Source organism: Balaenoptera borealis (genome assembly GCF_965194805.1).
Source record: "Balaenoptera borealis genome assembly, chromosome: 4".
Classification (NCBI taxonomy): domain Eukaryota; kingdom Metazoa; phylum Chordata; class Mammalia; order Artiodactyla; family Balaenopteridae; genus Balaenoptera; species Balaenoptera borealis.
In genome coordinates, this window is record NC_138861.1 from 35,628,274 (window position 1) to 35,646,429 (window position 18,156).

At 38.3% G+C, this 18,156-nt stretch overlaps 1 protein-coding gene across 5 annotated transcripts in view; it reads right to left on the reverse strand.

Moving 5' to 3' along the window:
* The window catches only part of ANAPC10 (anaphase promoting complex subunit 10), a 220,044-nt gene that overhangs the window by 96,790 nt on the left and 105,098 nt on the right, over positions 1 to 18,156 (reverse strand). For 2 of the 5 annotated variants that reach the window (XR_014243970.1, XR_014243971.1), the window contains exon 5: positions 3,379 to 14,273. The gene's annotated coding sequence lies outside the window, so the exon portion shown is untranslated. The remainder of the gene's footprint in view (positions 1 to 3,378; positions 14,274 to 18,156) is intronic. The other 3 variants (XR_014243967.1, XR_014243968.1, XR_014243969.1) reach the window with 3 other exon arrangements.

The following is an 18,156-nucleotide window of genomic DNA, read 5'->3' on the forward strand; positions in this document are numbered from 1 at the left end:
GTGTTTATAATGGTAATATCTTCTTGCTGTATTGAACCTTTTATTAATATATAATGTCCTCATTTGTCTCTTGTACTTTTCTGATTTAAAGTCTATTTTGTCTGATATTAATATAGCCACCCTTGCTCACTTTTGGTTACTATTTGCGTGGAATATCTTTTTCCATTCTTGCACTTTCAATCTATTTGTGTCTTTGGATCTAAAATGAGTCTCTCTTGTAGACAGCATTTAGTTGGATCTGTTTATTAACCCATTCTGCCAATCTCTGTCTTTTGATTGAAGAGTTTAATCCATTTACATTTAAAGTAATTGTTGATAAAGAGGGATTTCTGTCATTTTGCTATTTGTTTTCTATATGCCTTGTAGCTTTCTTGTCCCTCGTTTCCTGCATTACGGTCTCTTTTGTATTTAGTTAATTTTTCTGTAGTAAAAGGTTTTAATTCTCTTCTAATTTCTTTTTATGTATACTCTATAACTATTTTCTTTGTGGTTATCACGATGATTACGTTTAACATCCTAAACTTATAACACTAATTTGAATTCACACTGACTTAACTCCAAAAACATTCAAAAACTCTGCTCATTTATAGCTATGTCCCCACCCCTTTCAGTTACTGGTGTCACAAAATTATATCTTTTTACACTGTGTGTCCAAAACTTAAACTAATATTTTGGTTTTTTAAAGGGATTAGCCTTTTGAAATTATGTAGAAAACAAAATGTGGAGTTACAAACAAAAGTTATAATAATACTAGCTTTTACAACAATAAATTTAAAAAATGTATTAGTCTCTTAAATCATGCAGAAGACAAAAAAAATGGAGTCATAGACTATTGGTACAGTAATACTAACTTTAATAACTGCCCATATGTTTACCTTTACTAAGATCTTTATTTCTTCATAAAGCTTCAAGTTATTGTCTAGTGTCTTTTTGTTTCAACCTGCAGGACTCCCTTTAGGAGTTCTTGCAGGGCAGGTCTAGTGGTAAAGAACTCGCTCAGATTTTGTTTATCTGGGAATGTCTTAATTTCTCCCTCACTTTTCAAGGACAGTTTTGCTGGATATAGGATTCTTGGGATTCTTAGTTGACAGATTCTTTCTTTTAACACTTGAATATATCCACCTACTGCCTTCCTGCCTCCAAATTTTCTGATAATAAATCTGCTGATAATCTTATTGAGGACCGCTTGTGTGTGACCATTTGCTTTCCTCTTGCTGCTTTTAAGATTCTCTTTGTCTTTGAATTTTAACGGTTCAATTATAATGATAGCAGTATGGATCTCTTTGAATTCATGCTACTTGGATTTCATTGACCTTAGGGTTTTTTTTTGTTTTTTTGTTTTTTTGGCTGCGTTGGGTCTTCGTTGCTGCATGCAGGGTTTCTCTAGTTGCAGCAAGTGGGGGCTACTCTTTGTTGTAGTGCGCGGGCTTCTCACTGTGGTGGCTTCTCTTGTTGTGGAGCACGGGCTCTAGGCACACAGGCTTCAGTAGTTGCAGCACATGGGCTCAGTAGTTGAGGCATGCATGCCCTAGAGTGTGTAGGCTTCAGTAGTTGTGGCGTGTGGGGTCTAGGGCTTGCGGGCTCCAGTAGTTGTGGTGCATGGGCTTAGTAGTTGTGGCTTGTGGGCTCTAGAGCGCAGGCTCAGTAATTGTGGTGCACGGGCTTAGTTGTTCCGCGGCATGTGGGATCTTCCCAGACCAGGGATCGAACCCATGTCCCCTGCATTGGCAGGCAGATTCTTAACCAATGCCCCCCCAGGGAATTTCCAACCTTAGATGTTTATCTTTTTGTCTCCCATCAAATTTTGGAGGTTTCCAACCATTATTTCTTCAAATAATCTCTCCTTCACTTTCTTTCTTTCTTTTCCTTCTGGTACTCCCACAATGTGTAAGTTGGTCCACTTGATGATGTCCCACAAGTCCTTTAGGCTCTGTTTACTTTTCTTTAATCTTACTTTTTTTTCTGTTCCTCAGACTTGATAATTCCAATTATCCTATCTTCAAGTTTGCTGAATCTTCCTTCTGCCTGTTGAAATCTGCCTTCGAATCCCTTCAGTGAATTTTTCATTTCGGTTATTGTACTTTTCAGCCCTAGAATTTCTTTTGGGCATCTTTTTAAAATTTTCTGTCTCTTTATTGGCATTTCCATTTTGTTCATGCATTGTTTATATGACTTTCCCCACATCTTCCTTTAGTTCCTTGAGTATTTTTACAACAGTGGTTTTAAAATCTTTGTCTAGTATGTCTACCTTCTTGTCTATCTCAAGGATAGTTTCTGTTTGTTTATTTCTTTCCTTTGAATGGGCAATACTTCCCTGTTTCTTTATATTCCTTGAGATTTTCTTTTGTTGAAAAATGGATATTTGAATCTAATAATGTGGTATCTCTTGAAATTAGAATCTCCTCCTTTCTCAAGGGCTTGCTGGTTTATGTTTTTGTTTTATTTTGATTGTTTTAAGCTTGCCCTGAGGTGTAAACTTAAGGTCTTTGCAGGTCTTTTCTGAGCCTGTGCCTTTCCCCGGGCATGTGTAATGACTTTCTAATTTCCTCTGTATATACAGCTGCTTTTGAATGTCCTAGGCTTCAGCGTCTGACTCCCAAAAAGGGGGAAAACAGAAAAATGAAGAAGGGTTAAAAAAAAGGGGGGGGTGCCAACTCATTACCTCCCCTGGAAGTCACTTGAACCGGGGGGGAGAGGCTTGCAACAATGGAGGGGGGTGGTGCAAATAATAGCTGGCCACCTCTGTGTCTGCACTTCCATGATCAGAAGAAGCAATCAGAACACAGATCTTCAATATTTAGAGGACAGAGTCCTCAGTGTCTACCTTGGTTCCTGCAAGCTGCATGCAAGTTGCTCCAAGATCAAGTACACAGCTGTCTGCCTTGGCTGGGGAGCTGCTATTGTGCTGAATTGAAATTGATTAAAATTAACTGCAATTTATTGTCAAAGACTTTCCCTGGAAGCTGCAAGCCTTTAACAGACTCCAGAGGTCCAAAATAATTGCATCTGCCAGTGCAATTGTTGTCTAGGTGAGAGGACAGATTTCTGGTGCTTTCTACTCTGCCATCTTCCCAGAATCTTCCTCCCTAGTTAAATATTTTTAAGAAATACAGAGTCTGCAAATATCAACATTGCTGTGAACTGAGGTGTTTTCTTTCTTTTAAAGTAAAAAAAGAAAAAAAGAAAAAGTTAACATAACCACCTGTTTTTACTTGGAAGAAACTCTAGAGTGCAAATTCATTTATACTAAATACTGCATGGTCTGACTTCACATGATTCCTATAAACATACAAATATTATTCTTAATGATGCCAAGATTTTGTGATTCAAAATGTGGAGTGAAAGGGGAGAGAAATGAGATCTTTAAGAGAAACTTACATGCATATGAAATCTGGACTCTGAGAGAGCTGAAGTTCACACTCTATCCTGGAACACAAATGGAATGTAATTTACTCCTTCACTCCTTTATTCATTCATTCATTCATTCATTCATTCAATGAATATTTATTGTGTGCCATTATGTCCCAAGCACTGTCTTAGACATTAAATACACAACAGTGAACAAAAAGACAAAGTCCCTTTCTCATAAACCTTACATTCTCACAGACACAAAAATAGTAAACACAACAAATAAATTATACACTATTTTCGAAGGCAATGCTCTAGAGAAAATATAAATCAGGGAAAGGGAACGATGAGTATCAGGGTAGGGAAAAGTGCTGCTATTTCTTCTGCAGTGTTTAGGGAAGCCCTCATGGCAGTAAATAATCCTATATATTTGAATTATAGTTAATTCAGTTGGTAGTCAAACCTTCCTTTCAATCAGTTAATATGCAACACCCATATTAGTCTAACTTTCTCCACCTGGAGATTCTTTTGATTTTTTTTCCTTATTAAATTAAAATGTTCCAAAATGCTGTGCTTGTTGCTTAGTGGATCAGGCATGTGATGTACAAAAACCTGAATAAACACCCCTCCACCCCCCACCCCAGAGGTGTATGCAATTACTAGAGTGATTCTTTAAAGGATTTGTTAAAATGCCAAAATAGTGCCACAGAAAACACGTCAAATAAAGATTGAAGTTTACTTTATGAAAAAAAAAGTGTTTAACAAGGGTTTATGGGGTTTTATGAAAACACCTTAACACCTTACAGACCTAAGGGGGAAAAAGCTCTATTTAAGTATCATGCACCAATAGCAGACCACCCAATGCTGATGACTAGAATCCTCAAACAGACCCATCCTTGGGAGCCCATGTGGAGACCATAATTTTATGGTCATTTTAACTGTATTTGGGTTATTACCTCCTGTCCCAGCAAACACCTACAGTATTTAATAAAAATGAGTGCAGAACACTGTTCCCGTTAAACTATGTATTAACCAAAATCATAAACTAAGTATGCTTCACCATAAATTAACTGGGTGTTTAGTGTTTCTTTGCTTTTAAGTTATATTTATTTTTCTTATAACATGGTATATGCTTCACTATGTACCAAATCAATGTTAATTGACTTAGCATTTAGACATAGTCTCCTATCTCTAGCTCATAGAGCCATAAACACACCTGCCCCGCATATTATAAAGTGATAAATACAGTTAATCAACCCTCCAGATATTCAAAAGAGTGGCTATAAAAATCACTGGGAAATTTCTTTTTAATTAGAAAATTTTAAAAATAAAAAATAAATCACTGGGACTGAAAAGCAAACAAATCTTTTCTTTTTTTTTTTTAAGAACAGGGGAAAAAACACTTCATTTTGTATTTGTCTAGAGTCTAGCTGTAGTACTACTACTTACATCAAAGTTGATTCACATACAAAAAGTTGTGGTCTTCCTCTGCAGAACAAAAGGAAGTATCTTGAAAAACTAAATTCCTTCATTGTATGTTTGCCTAGAGTCTAGAAAACGGATTCTTAATTTTTTGCTTCAGTGCTCTGCAGAAAAAATTAACAGACGAAGACAACATACAGAATTTAGAATTGATGTTCTTTACCGCCACCACTGTCTGACTAGATATTCCAGCAAAATTCCCTTAATTACTAATTTACAGCTTCTTCTATTTCCTTACCTGGTCATTCCATAACCCATTAAATTTAGATTTGTGCACTCCTCCCCCTACAACATCACACTGATGGAATTCTTATTTAAGTCCCCCAGCATTTCCTAATTGCCAAAATTGCTTGTCTCTTTTCAGTCCCAATTGATTTGACTTCTCTGTAACTTCGACCTTATAGAGCAGAGGTCCCCAAACTTTTTGGCACCAGGGACCAGTTTTGTGGAAGACAATTTTCCTATGGACTGGGTGGCGGGGGGAGGGGAATAGGGGGAGGGTTCAGGCGGTAATGTGAGCGATGGGGAGTGATGGGGAGCGGCTGATGAAGCTTTGCTCACTTGCCTGCTGCTCACCTCCTGCTGTGCAGCCTGGTTCCTAATGGGCCACGGACTGGTACCACAACAGGGGTTGGGGATCCCTGTTATTGAGCACTCCTTCCTCCATGAAGCCCTCTCCAACTTGGGTTTCCACACCATCACCATCCTGGATCCCATCCTACAGTCTTGGAGCCACTTCTCAGTCTCCTACACTGGCTTCTTTTTCTCTGATCATTTTTCAATTACCAGTGATCCTATAACATCCTGGACATTCTTCTCTTTTCACTCTGCAAACATTCCCTGAGTGATTCTACCAATCTTAGTCTACTGACTATATGGTTACAATTCAAATTGAATGTGTGATGTCCCCCTCCTCCAAGAAGTGTTGGAACACTCCTCCCCCAGTGTTCCTAGTCTCAGTAAGAACAGATATTACCTACCAGGTGCTGGTGAGAGAAACTTAGACGTCAGAATTCTCTTTCCTCTACCCTCCATGTAGAGTTACCAGATTTAGCAATTAAAAATACAGGATCCTCAACTAAATTTTAATTTCAATAAACAATGAATAATTTTTTGTATTAATATTTCACAAGTATTGACATTTCACTGTATTTTATTTGGCAATCCTACCCCTACATCTAATCAAACATCAAGCTCCTAATTATTTCTCAATAATTAGGAGAAATATTGTCTCAATGGACAATTTCATGTCCATTTATTTCTCATTGCCATCATCCTAGATTTAGCCACCATTGTCTCTTGCTTAGATCTCTAAAATAACCTCCCAAACAGACTCCCTGAATGCTCCATGACCCCTTAACATCTCTACACAGCACAGTAATCTTTTAAAAGACATGAATTATATCATGACGTCCTTCTGCTTATTTCACCTCAACAAATTCCTTACTATTAATACCTCAATATTGGCCTCTGCCTACGCCAAGAGGCAAAGGCAAGTAGTAGAACCTACTTTTTAGTGATTCTATTGAGTTTATTATGCTTTGGCCACAATTATCTTATTTCAATCCTTCAAACTCTTTTAGAGCCTTCCTGCCTTCACACAGATAATTTCCACCACCCTAGGCTTTATAGATCACTGATAACAGAATTTTTAAAGTAATTTATTGAGGTGAAATTCACATAGAACAAAATTAACCATTTTAAAGTGAACAATTCAGTGGCATTTATTACATTCACAGTGTTGTCCAGCCCTTACCTCTATATTTTTCTAAAACATTTCCATCACTCCAAAGTAAAACTCTTTAGGGAATTCCCTGGTGGTCCAGTGGTTAGGACTCTGCACTTTCACTGCTGAGGGTGCGGGTTCCCTGGTCCGGAAACTAAGATCCCACAAGCTGTGGGGCTTGGCCAAAAAAAAAAAAAAAAAGTCAAAGTAAAGCCCGTTACCCAGTAAGCAGTTTCTCCCCTTCTCCCCTCTCCTCATCTCCCAGCATCCATCAAACTGCTCTGTCTCTGTAGACTTGCATATTCTAGACAATTCAAATAAATGAAACCATACAATATGTGGCCTTTAGTGTCCAGCTTCTCTCATTTAACATGTTTTAGAGGTTCATTCATGTGTGGTAAGTATCAGTTCTTCATTCCTTTTTTGTGGCTGAATAATATTCCATTGTATATCTATACCACGATTTGTTTTTCCATCCATTTGTCAATGAACATCTGGGCTATCTCCATCTTTTGGATATCATGAATAATGCTGCTATGAACGTGCTTGTACATGCACTTGCTTGAATACCTGTTTTTAGTTTCTTTTGGGTATATATCTATCTAGGCATGGAATTGCAAGTCATATGGTAACTCTGTAGCTTAATTCCTAACTTTTTGAAGAACCACTAAATGGTTTTCCACAGCAACTGAACTATTGTACATTCTTATCAGCAATGTATGAGGGTTCCAATTTCTCCACATCCTCATCAATACTTGTTATTATCTGACATTTTGATTATAGCTATTCTAGTGGGTATGAAGTGGTATCTCATGTGGTTTTGATTTGTATTTCCCAATGAATAATGATTTTGAGCATTCTTTCATATGCTTGGTTGTCATTTGTATATCTGTTTTGGAGAAATGTCTGTTCAAGTCCTTTGCCTATGTTTTAAACTGGGTTGTTTGTCTTTTTGTTGTTGAGTTATAAGAGTTCTTTATATATTTTGGACACTAAACCCTTATCAGATATGTACCTTGTCAATGTTTTCTCTCATTCTGTATGTTGTCTTTTCACTTTCTTGATAATGCCCTTTGATGCACAAAAGTTTTTAATTTTAATGAAGTCTATTTATCTATTTTTTTCTTTTGTTGCTTGTGCTTTTGGTGTCATATCTAAGAATTAGTTGTCAAATTCCTGGTCATGAAGATTTACCCCTACATTTTCTTCAAAGAGTTTTACAGCGTTTAGTTTTAATGTTCAGGTCATTGATCCATTTTGAGTTAATTTTTATATATTCCTATCTTCTTCCCCATCTCTTCCCACCCCTCCTGTCCAGCTCCTGTATATCTTTCAGGGCTCAGCTTAAATGTTACCTTCCCTCCCTCTCAGAGTAAATAAGGTCTCCTATTAAATGCCCACATTGCACTGTGTACTTAACTTCTGTCCTCTCTGCTACATTGTAAGTTCCAGAAGATAAGGCTTATGTTTGTCTGATTCACAGCTGCATCCCCATTGCCCAGTAGGGTGTCTGCCATGTATATTCAGAAATGTTTGTGGAATCACCCACTTCCCATAATTTATCTCCAACTCAGGCCTCTTCTCAATCGTACTTATTTAATGAATACAAATTTTTTCCCTTGCCTCCAAGTCTCTGTCTGAAATAAGCTGTGATCATTCTCTGCCTAGCAACTACTATGTATCCTTCAAAACTTGCTCAAATGTCACCTCTTCTATAAAGACGTATATGACTTCTATAGGCATTTATTCACTCCTTGATAGCACCCTGTAGCTAGTTCCATAACAGCACTCAACATATTGCATTACGGTTAATCTTTACAGGTCTAGTCCTACACTAGGCTATAAACTCTTCAATGGCAGGGAACAACCACCTTTTTATTTCTTTAGTGCCTCATGCAGTGCCAGATACATAGTAGGAACCCAACAAATATTTGTTAAATAAATCAGTGAATGAATATGTGGACAGTGAAAAAACATGAATCAAATTAATAATTATTTTTCTGTGTCCCCGTAAGTGCGAAGACCTGAAAGTTGCCTTAGAATGATGTAGTAATTGCTCAGGTCTCCATCATAATTACCAGGCCATTTGTGGATCTGCCCTTCAAATTTGCTGTTTAACTACATAGAAATTAAATTCCTTGGTTAATGAGCTTGTAAGACAAGTCAATTACCAGAGTTTTAAAAAAATTTTTAGATGCTTGGTACTGTGCTGGGTGCTATGGGACAAAGAAAAGAAACATAAGGCATGATCTTTGTCCTTACAATCTAGATTAGTGGAAAAGATGAGCTAAAATGAAATAATGAATGAATTATATAACAATTAATGCATAGTATAAGAATAGTCTATAACTAAGTACTAATTATCTGACAGTTTAAAGCTATAAATGCAAAGGAATTCAGAAATAAACAAATAAGCTTTACTTATGTAAGAAATCGTTATTGCATACCTATTATTATAACAGGCTCTGTGCTAGGTGCTGGGAATCTATGCATGAAGAAGACATCCCCTTCTTAGTCAAAAACTCTTTTAAGCATCTGAATAAAATCATGCTCCTCTCTCTAGGAAAATGTTGACATAGCCATTTAGTCAGAAGCACAGGTTGACAATCTGGACTTGTGATTGGCATCTGAAGTGAGGGGCAGTCTTGTGGGCCGGAGCACTGACCTGTGGGGTCTGCACTAACTCCAGGTAGTTAATGTCATAACTGAATTATAGGACACCCAGGTGGGTGTCCAGACAATTGGAAAATTGCTTGGTGTGGAAAACCCACAGGTTTGGTGTCAGAGTGTCTATGTGAGTAGAGGAAACAGTTTTTCCTTTAATAGTTTAATGGTTATACTAACATATTGTTCTTTATGTCAACACTATGCTATTCATCTCTAATAGGGTTGGCTATCTATCTCATAGAATATTTCTAGGAAAATTGTTTTTTCAAATAATTTTTAAGTATATCATTGACAGTGGGGATCTTTTGAGTTACTAATGTTATCTCGTGCTGATGACCTCAGATGTATATATAAAATGTCCTGAAATAATATTAAATATTTTCTGAAGTAGGCAGTGGATGATACAAGTAAAGTCTAAGAAAAATCTAATGGTGAGACAGAAAGCCTGGAAAGGAGGAGGGTCATGGTAAGGCAACAGGCCTTGATCTAAATGAGAGAGGGTGAGGATTTGAATTCTGGCTGGCAGTAAGGATGCAAGGGAGATATTAAAGAAATTCACATTTTAAAGTTCAGGATTTGACATTTGAAAACAAGAAAGGAGCCACAGATGCTAGTTATCATGGAAAACAGTCACATCTTGATAAAAGTAAAGAAATTGGGAGGGACATATGATGAACCCAAATTTGGCGATGTTGAAATTTAAGTAGTGACACAACATTTGGAGATTGGAGGCTGGAACTCAGAAAAGAGATTCAAGCTGGAGGCGCATTTGGGTGTCATTAGCAAAATGTTAATTGCTGAAATCAGTAGAATGTATGCTCTCTTTGATGGAGAACTTGCAACAATGAAAATCAGAGAAATAGGGGCCACAGAGGGGGAAAGACTTAGAAATAGGCTCTTCTCATACATCTATGCACAATTATTACTGGAAAGCGGGACCACTTTAGTTTATAAATCACAGCAGGCAGCTTTTGTAATTGTTCCTGCCTCTCGATGCTCTCCCATTTTGAGGAATGTCTATGGCTATAGGGATGGCATCCAGTGTCCATGCTGCAACATGACCCTGCACCTTGGTCACTGATCAAGAGAATAGAAACCTAACTTAAGCAAAAATATTCTCTTTCTCTCCCCCCACCCTCTCTCTCTCCCCCTCTCCCTCGCCGCCTCACCCCGCTTTCTCTTGCACGTGCACATTTAAAACTTAGAATGGAAAGACATCGCAACTGGGCATCACACTTACAGTAGAGCCGCACAGGAAAGGTCAGCCGGGTCCCATTTCTAAGGTCCCTTAGAAGCTTAACCCCTAAGGTTTGGTTTCCAATACACCAGTCTCCTTCTAACAAATGCTATTACTCCTGTTTCTGCTTTAAGGTACCTGGAGTCAGTTTCTATTGCTATGAACAAAAGACTTAAGTAATACCACTGTCTTAGTCTGTTTGGGATGCTATAACAAAATACCAGAGACTGGGTAGCTTGTAAACAACAGAAGTGTATTTCTCATGGATCTGGAGGCTGGAAAGCCTAAGATCAAGATGCCAGCAGATTCAGTGTCTGGTGAAGACCCACTTCCTGGTTCACAGATGGAGGGCTCAGCCCTGGTGACCTAATCATCTCCCAAAGACCTTCCTCCAAACACCATCACATTGGGGATTAGGTTTCAACATATGAATTTGGCAGGGACACAAACACCATAAGAACAACAAATACTTAATGACCGTAACCCTCAGTGCTACTCAAACTTTAGTGTGGATATGAATCACTTAGGCATCTTGTTAGCTGTAGTTTCTGATTCATAAGGCCTGAGGTGGAGCCCGGGAATCTGCATTTCTAACCAGCTCCCAGATGATGCCATTAAGGCTGGTCTGAAGACACACTTGAAGTAGCAAAGTACCACATAACGCTAACTCAGTCCTCAAGGAACTCGTAGTCTGGCAAGGCAGACAAGCCATACACACATGAAATAAATATTTCAGGGTATCACTATACAGCAGAAAAGTACCCTGGAGTGATTTTAGCCTTGGTTCTATTTAAACCTGCTGTGTTTAAACTTGCAAATCACTCAATCAAATTGGACCTCAGTTTCTGCATCTGTAGAACGAGGGTGACAGGAGAGGGTCACATCCCTCTCAACTCTTAAATTCTCTCCGTGATTAGGGTTAAAATTAATTATACAAACAGGGCGGAATATCAAATTAGACAACTGTCCCTTATATGTGTGTAATAAGAAAAGTTATTTCTAATAAAACTATACATTTAATAATTTTTAAAATGTGCACAAAATATTGGGTGGAAAAAGTTTAATAAATATATACAATATTGAATTAATTTATACATATGTGTGTGTATATACATGTGTATTTATACATATACACACACACACAAACACATACACACACATAGAAAAGCCTGGAAGTGTTTAAATTCATGGTTAATTCTGAATTTTCCTCTTTATCCTTTTTTGTATTCTCTCCTAACAGGTATATTTTTATAAGAAACCCCAAGTCTATGACAGATAGTGTTCACCCTTGCCAATCCCTGAGTGTCCCAGCCCTACCCAGCTGCTCCCCATCTCAGCCCTGAGCTGGGAATGGCTCAGTCGGTCCATATGTTAGAAGCTTCCTTCTCATGAGTGAGCAGAATCTGGAAGCAGTTTGTCCAGTGTTCCTGGAGGTGAATTGAGACTCCTGGGAATGAGCTACCATTTGATCTGACTGGCCTTCTGCCCAGCTTCTGGTTTTCACCCTAGCTCCCTGCTGGGATAGGAGCCCAGCCTTGAACCTCAGCCAAAAAAGCTGTAGTCCTCACTCCGCTTAATTCTTGCCAGCCCAGGAGACAGACACTGCTAGGGGTACCACCACCACTACCATCCCAACTTCCCCAGCTACTAGATTGTCCAAATTAGCCCAGGGAGACCTCCCAAGACTGCAGCTCAGATAACAGCTCAGATAACAGCAAATTCTCCCCCAGGCCTGAGACATTAGCCTGCCAAAAGCCTTTTACAAATGACTCCTTTACATTCACAAGTAGGTTAGAAACACTGCAACACGTTTTGCAGGTTAATTCACTGTACAGACAAAATAGCAGCTATAGTTTAAGAGGTGAAATGTCTGTGCTATTCAGTCACAGTGCAATCACCCGTTTTAATTTTTATCTGTGCTTATATTATGGATGAATTGCGATCCTATAACATTTTTGGGACTTGGTTTCCTCATCTGTAAAGTGATTGGACAACCCTTCAATTAAAATTCTAGATAAGTTTCTTTACCAAGCAATTATACTCATTTTTGGACCTCTTCTGTTTCTCCCATAGTGTTCATACTACTAAGTATGGCAGCGATCTCAGACTATGTTGTGGTTAGTCGTATACGTGTTTTTTCTCCTGCGAGTTCCTTGAAGACAGAGATTTTGTTTTACTTGGTCTTGGAGGCTGAGTTTCTTGCATGGTTATCTGTTCACAGTGGGCCTCGGTAAGCACTGACTGAATGGCAAACATTAATATCTAAGTCACAACACAACACCCAAGATACTCCGCACTTGAGCAAAATTTGCAAAATAAGTTTTCTTTATAGTTCTTAACCGTTCCTTACATCCGGAAAATGTCATTTTTAGATAAAATTAGCCATGTTCAACTTCATCAGGGGAACCTTCAGTTCTTTTGGCTATTTGATAGTTGGAAAATGGAGGGCGGGGGGGAAACCATTATTTTATGGATTAATATAATCCACCTTCTTCACAAAAGGACTTAGGGCAGTTTGCAACGTACAGGAAGAGGCAGGAACTGGCAAGCTTTGCTTTACTGACGCTCCGAAGCCCTGAAGCTACCTCTCCAGAGAGAGAACAAGCCTAAAAGAATTTGGGGGAGGAGGAAAGAACAGAGGCACCAGAGAAAACACCAGAATGTCAAGATAAACAATAAAAGTGTCAGGCTAGTGGCAGAGCTTGAGCTAGGCTGGAATAATTTTCTTCTTGACAGATTTCCTTCAGAGATTCCTTGGGTCACTTGAACATTTTGTAAAACATGTAACTATTAGTGTCCCATTTTCCGCTAGTCGAGAAATAGTGCTTTGAGAGTCTAGCGGAAGAGACAGTAAAAGATAATTTTCAGAAAAAGGTAAAATCATAACTCCCATAGAGCTATAAACATGTGCTAAAGACTTTTTTTTAACAAATCATATGATATGAGGGAACCAGGCATATGTTTAACCGTTTAAAGGAAAAGTCAAAACACAAATTTATAAGGAGTAAACTAGTCCCGAGTTTATAGGGACAAAACTAGTTTTTCCATGTGGGAGAGGAAATAAATTAAAATCACTAGTAGATCAGACATAATGTACATATCTATCAGTTACATAAAACTCACAGAGAGTCACAAAATAGCTCCATGGCAACGAACCAGGCTAGAATCTGATTATCTAGAAGTGTAGGCTATAGATGAGACATAATTTTCTATTAAAACACAAATTTTTTTCTACTTGACCCTCGGCCCTAACAGATCTCTTAAACCTAACATATTCCAGCCATGCTTTGGTGAGCAAACTGCTGTCATTTCATAATTGAATTCTCTACTGGTATCTGAGATGCTGATATTCCATGGTGCTTATTAAAAAAGAGCCCCATTTTTGACATCAGGGATTCCTGTGTGACAGAGCTGACCTTATGTTTTTAAAATTCTTAAGAACCTGACATTCTGTACTAGACATTCTCTACTCTGGTGCAGAAATGGGACAGGGGGGTTTTCCTTATAAACAAGGCCAAATTATTTTCTCAAAAAGTAATGTTGACTCTGCTCAAATACTCAGGTGAGTATTCAGTTGAGACCCTAAGGTTCCGTGCCATGAACACAGAAGATAATTTGGGCCTGAGACATTCTGAAGGCTGTTACCTGTTCCCTGGCTTCATACTTTGCAATAATTTCTTCAGGAGCAGAGCAGCATCTCTGATGTACCTGTGGTGCTTCCATAGCTTGAGAGCCAGTCTCGGTGGTGTCTGTGCTCTTTTACATCAGTTGCCCAATTGGTAGAAGCAGTGGTTTCTCCCTGTGAGTTAGACCCTAGATCCAAAGGCAGAAACAGGTTGGGTAGTTGAGCCCTTTAAGGCACCCTCCCCTGACACACGCACGCAGTGGGTCACCCCTTGGCTGTCCTCCTCCTGCACCACCCCGCTGGTCTCCCCTTGTTATCCTATCTCGACCCAGGCGCTCAGCAGCCTTTGTTCACCTATCTGAACTTGTTCTGTGGGTGTATCTCTTCTTTCAGTTTTATCCCCTCGGCTCCCTCCAGGAGCTCCACTCTGCTCCCAGCTACCTCAGGCCACTCCCTCTTCTCAGGAATGTTTCTCTTATCTCTTTTCCTGTCAAGACAGCTGGCAGTTTTATTCAGAATCTCAAGACTCCTGTAATCTTGAGCAAGCAGCAGGCTGGGAGGAGGGATTAGGATCCCCTTGGCTAAACGGGGAGGAGGGGAATTTCCTCCCAGCCAGGCGCTCTTAAAAACCACCAGTTGGCTGCCTTGACCGTAAAAGCAGTTCAGCCTAGCCTTTGGTGAATGTCTGATTTTTTTTTTTTTTTTAAGTGGAATTGTATCCCCATGGACCCACCCGGGTAGGTTGGCTGTAAAATATACATTCCAATAGCTGAATGAGTTGACCTGTTGTATGGGGTTACTTAGTATTGTTCATTTAAATACTGGAGAATGTCTGTCAAATACAATGGTTTTTGTTGTAGCACAGCTGATGTTAAACTGTTCTGACAGTAAATAGGCAACAGGTTCTGCAGCTTCTAAAGAAAAATCCTGGTTTGTGTTAATCAAACCATGTCATCAGCCTGGAGAGGGGCGCATACTCTTACCATTTACTATGCCTTGCAGCGTCCTCTCTGTTTATTTAACAGCTGTATCAAGTTATATATGAATGCCGAATTAGGACAATACCCTGTTTTATACATTTAGAATTGAAATTTTGTCCTACCCAGAAAAAACTCAGAATGGACACCAGGATTATAGAACTCAATTCACAGATTCATCCAAAAGACATTCATTAGATACAAAGATGAGTAAGACGTGGCCTCCGTCCTGGGAGAACTTAAGATATAGTGGAGAAGACAGTGCAAATGAATATTACAACATTTTCACAAGGTTGATGTGGCCGTGGGTCACCGCTGTATTCCCGATGTCTAGGATTCCTAAAAACTTATGCATTTGAATAGAAATGAAATTCAGTGGTGGTATTATGACATATGGTCTTCTGGGAGCACTAACAAGGGATCTGATCAGAAAATAAAATCACCATAAAGTGTCATTTTTTGGGGGTTTTATTTCTGGTATTTTAAAAATCGAAATAATAAAAGTAACACAGGTTTATTGTAAAAAATCATCCACAATCCCATGACTTCATTGTTCTTAACTGTTTTGTTTCTGAATAATAAATACCTAAAACCTGCTCATTCTTCAGATAAAATATATCCTGAGAGCTAATTAGGAAAAAAAGGGCTTGCCTAAGCGCAGTGGCCTTTGTTTTGTTTAAACTATAAATGATAATAAAGAGTTACTAGAACCCAACTTAGTAAATGACTTGAATCTGTATCATACATAGAGATCATCATATGACTCTAAAGGTGAGGCAGACAACTTCTTACACAGTTGGACATTAGTACCACAAGGGTTCTTTTCAAAGAAGACTTCCATGGACAACACTTTTCCTACATTCATATTCATTATTGGTTGTGTCAGTTCAGCCTAAAGTCTTTCACTGAAGTCATTCATAACCACCCCATCCCCTCAACAAAGACAAAGGAGTTATAAAAATTATCTGCACTTAATAAGTCCATGTATCATTCCAGGTAAGCCATTTAAATGGTTGTTTTACAAAATTTGCAGGATGTATTTGACTCTCAGAAGTCTTTCTTGAACCACATAAAATATTAACGATCAATGTGAAAATGAAGATTTTTAATTTTCTTTTAATATCAAAAGAAATGAGTGCAAGTCTTTTTTAAAAAGGGCTTCTCAGGACTAGCACCCGAAAATTCAACACCAGGTTTTTCTCTATCTTACCTCAGTCTCTGATTGGCCAAGTCATCTCTTGTACCTAAGTTTTCTCACCCCAGATGTCATATCAATCACTAGAGGTGATGAAAACCAAATCATGACTAAGGATTAGAGAGCATAAATAAGTTTATAGTTTTAAGAAAGGAATAAGCTACAGATACCAAATTCCTTTAAGAAAGCAAAGGCAACACAAATAACTGTGCCTTCAGATTTTTTACCTATAATTTCTTCACCTCTAAAGTGAAGAGTTGAGTTAACTGATCTCTTGGGTCCAATGTGGTTTAAAATTCTATTACCATGTTATTCTGTTACTGTAAGAATTATGTCCAGAAAAGTAAGAAATAAAATAGCAGAGAACAAAATAGTACATCCATAGTAAACATCTCTAAAATGCTTCTAATTTAGCTTCTTCAATAGGAAAGTGAAATCTCAAAGAGGCTTAGCTGGTGGTGAAAAGGTCCTCTGGAAACTTTAGCCTGATTCAGGCCCAAGGTCAAGGAATTAATATACTCAGAACCACAACAAAGTAGCCACAGTGGCAGAGGGAATAATTTAGAGTAGATTGGAAAGGAATTTGCTATTTTCTCCACTCTGGTTTTATTCAAAGCCATAGAAAAATTGCTTCCAAGGCAATTTTAAAACTGTATTTAATAATGAAGTATCAAAGTAGATACAGCACTAGACATTTCTTTAGGCCATTTACATGTTTCTTTGGGTGGCTGTAGGTTCTCAGCTTCCAGCGTATTTGAGGTATGTATTAATGGCTTAGTACATTGAAGAATCTTAATGGCATATTTACTGAAGCACTTAATCTATTCCTTGGGGGTGAAGAGATCAAGTGCATCCTTGTTAAAGCACAGAGAGAGGCTTGGTAGAGGTAGTAGAATGGCTGCTGCAGCCTGGGGTCCATAGACTCACCCTGTGTCTTGTTGATAACCTCAACTTGTCAAAGTTATAATTCGTCACTGGGCATTTTGAATTAGAACCTAAGACATTTCATCAATACCTGTCAATCCACACCCAGCAAAGAAAGCAATACAGTGTCAAGCGAAGGATTTAATTTAACGAGCTGGCCATAAAGCTGTCATGGGTTGTTTTTTCTTAGCCTCCCTTCTTTCACCACTTCCGAAGCCAAATCCAACCAAATACACTGGGTGCAACAGAATCATTCTGAGTTGAGAGAAATCCCCACAGACGTCCCCACTACCCATCTGTATAACCAACTAGAGAACTGGCTGGCCAGTAAGGCCCCAGTTTCTTTGTTAAGTAAAGATATTAAACTAAATGGTGTTTAGAGCTAACATTCCATAATTCTATCTCATTTTTTTCTTTGAGTAGCTAGTAGTTTGAAGAACCCTGTGTAAAACCAAATTTCCAATTTTTGCCCCAAGGAAATCTGATTTCTTTTTTCTAAAATAAAATCTCTACGGTACAAAAAAGCTGAAGGTACCTATTTTAGCTTTGCTCCTTAGGGTGGTATTTAAAGAATGAAACCAGGAATGGCTGCTATTTAAAGAAGCAGTCATAAAAAAAAAAAAAAAAGAATAAAAGTTATAATTTAGAATGAAATTGTTCTCAATGAAATAATGCCACATATGAGCGCATCTTCTTTTTAACCTACCTATTTAGGTATAAATACCATGCCACTGTCCCTATGTTATAAGTGGGCTCACAAAAGAAGGGGCTCTTATAAATGAACTGCTTTCTTTCTTTTCTGACTTTTTTTTTATTGGAGCATAGTTGATTAACAATGTTGTGTTAGTTTCAGGTGCACAGCAAAGTGATTCAGTTATACATATACATGTAACTGTTCTCTTTCAAATTCTTTTCCCATTTAGGTTATTACAGAATATTGAGCACAGTTCCCTGTGATATACAGTAGGTCCCTGT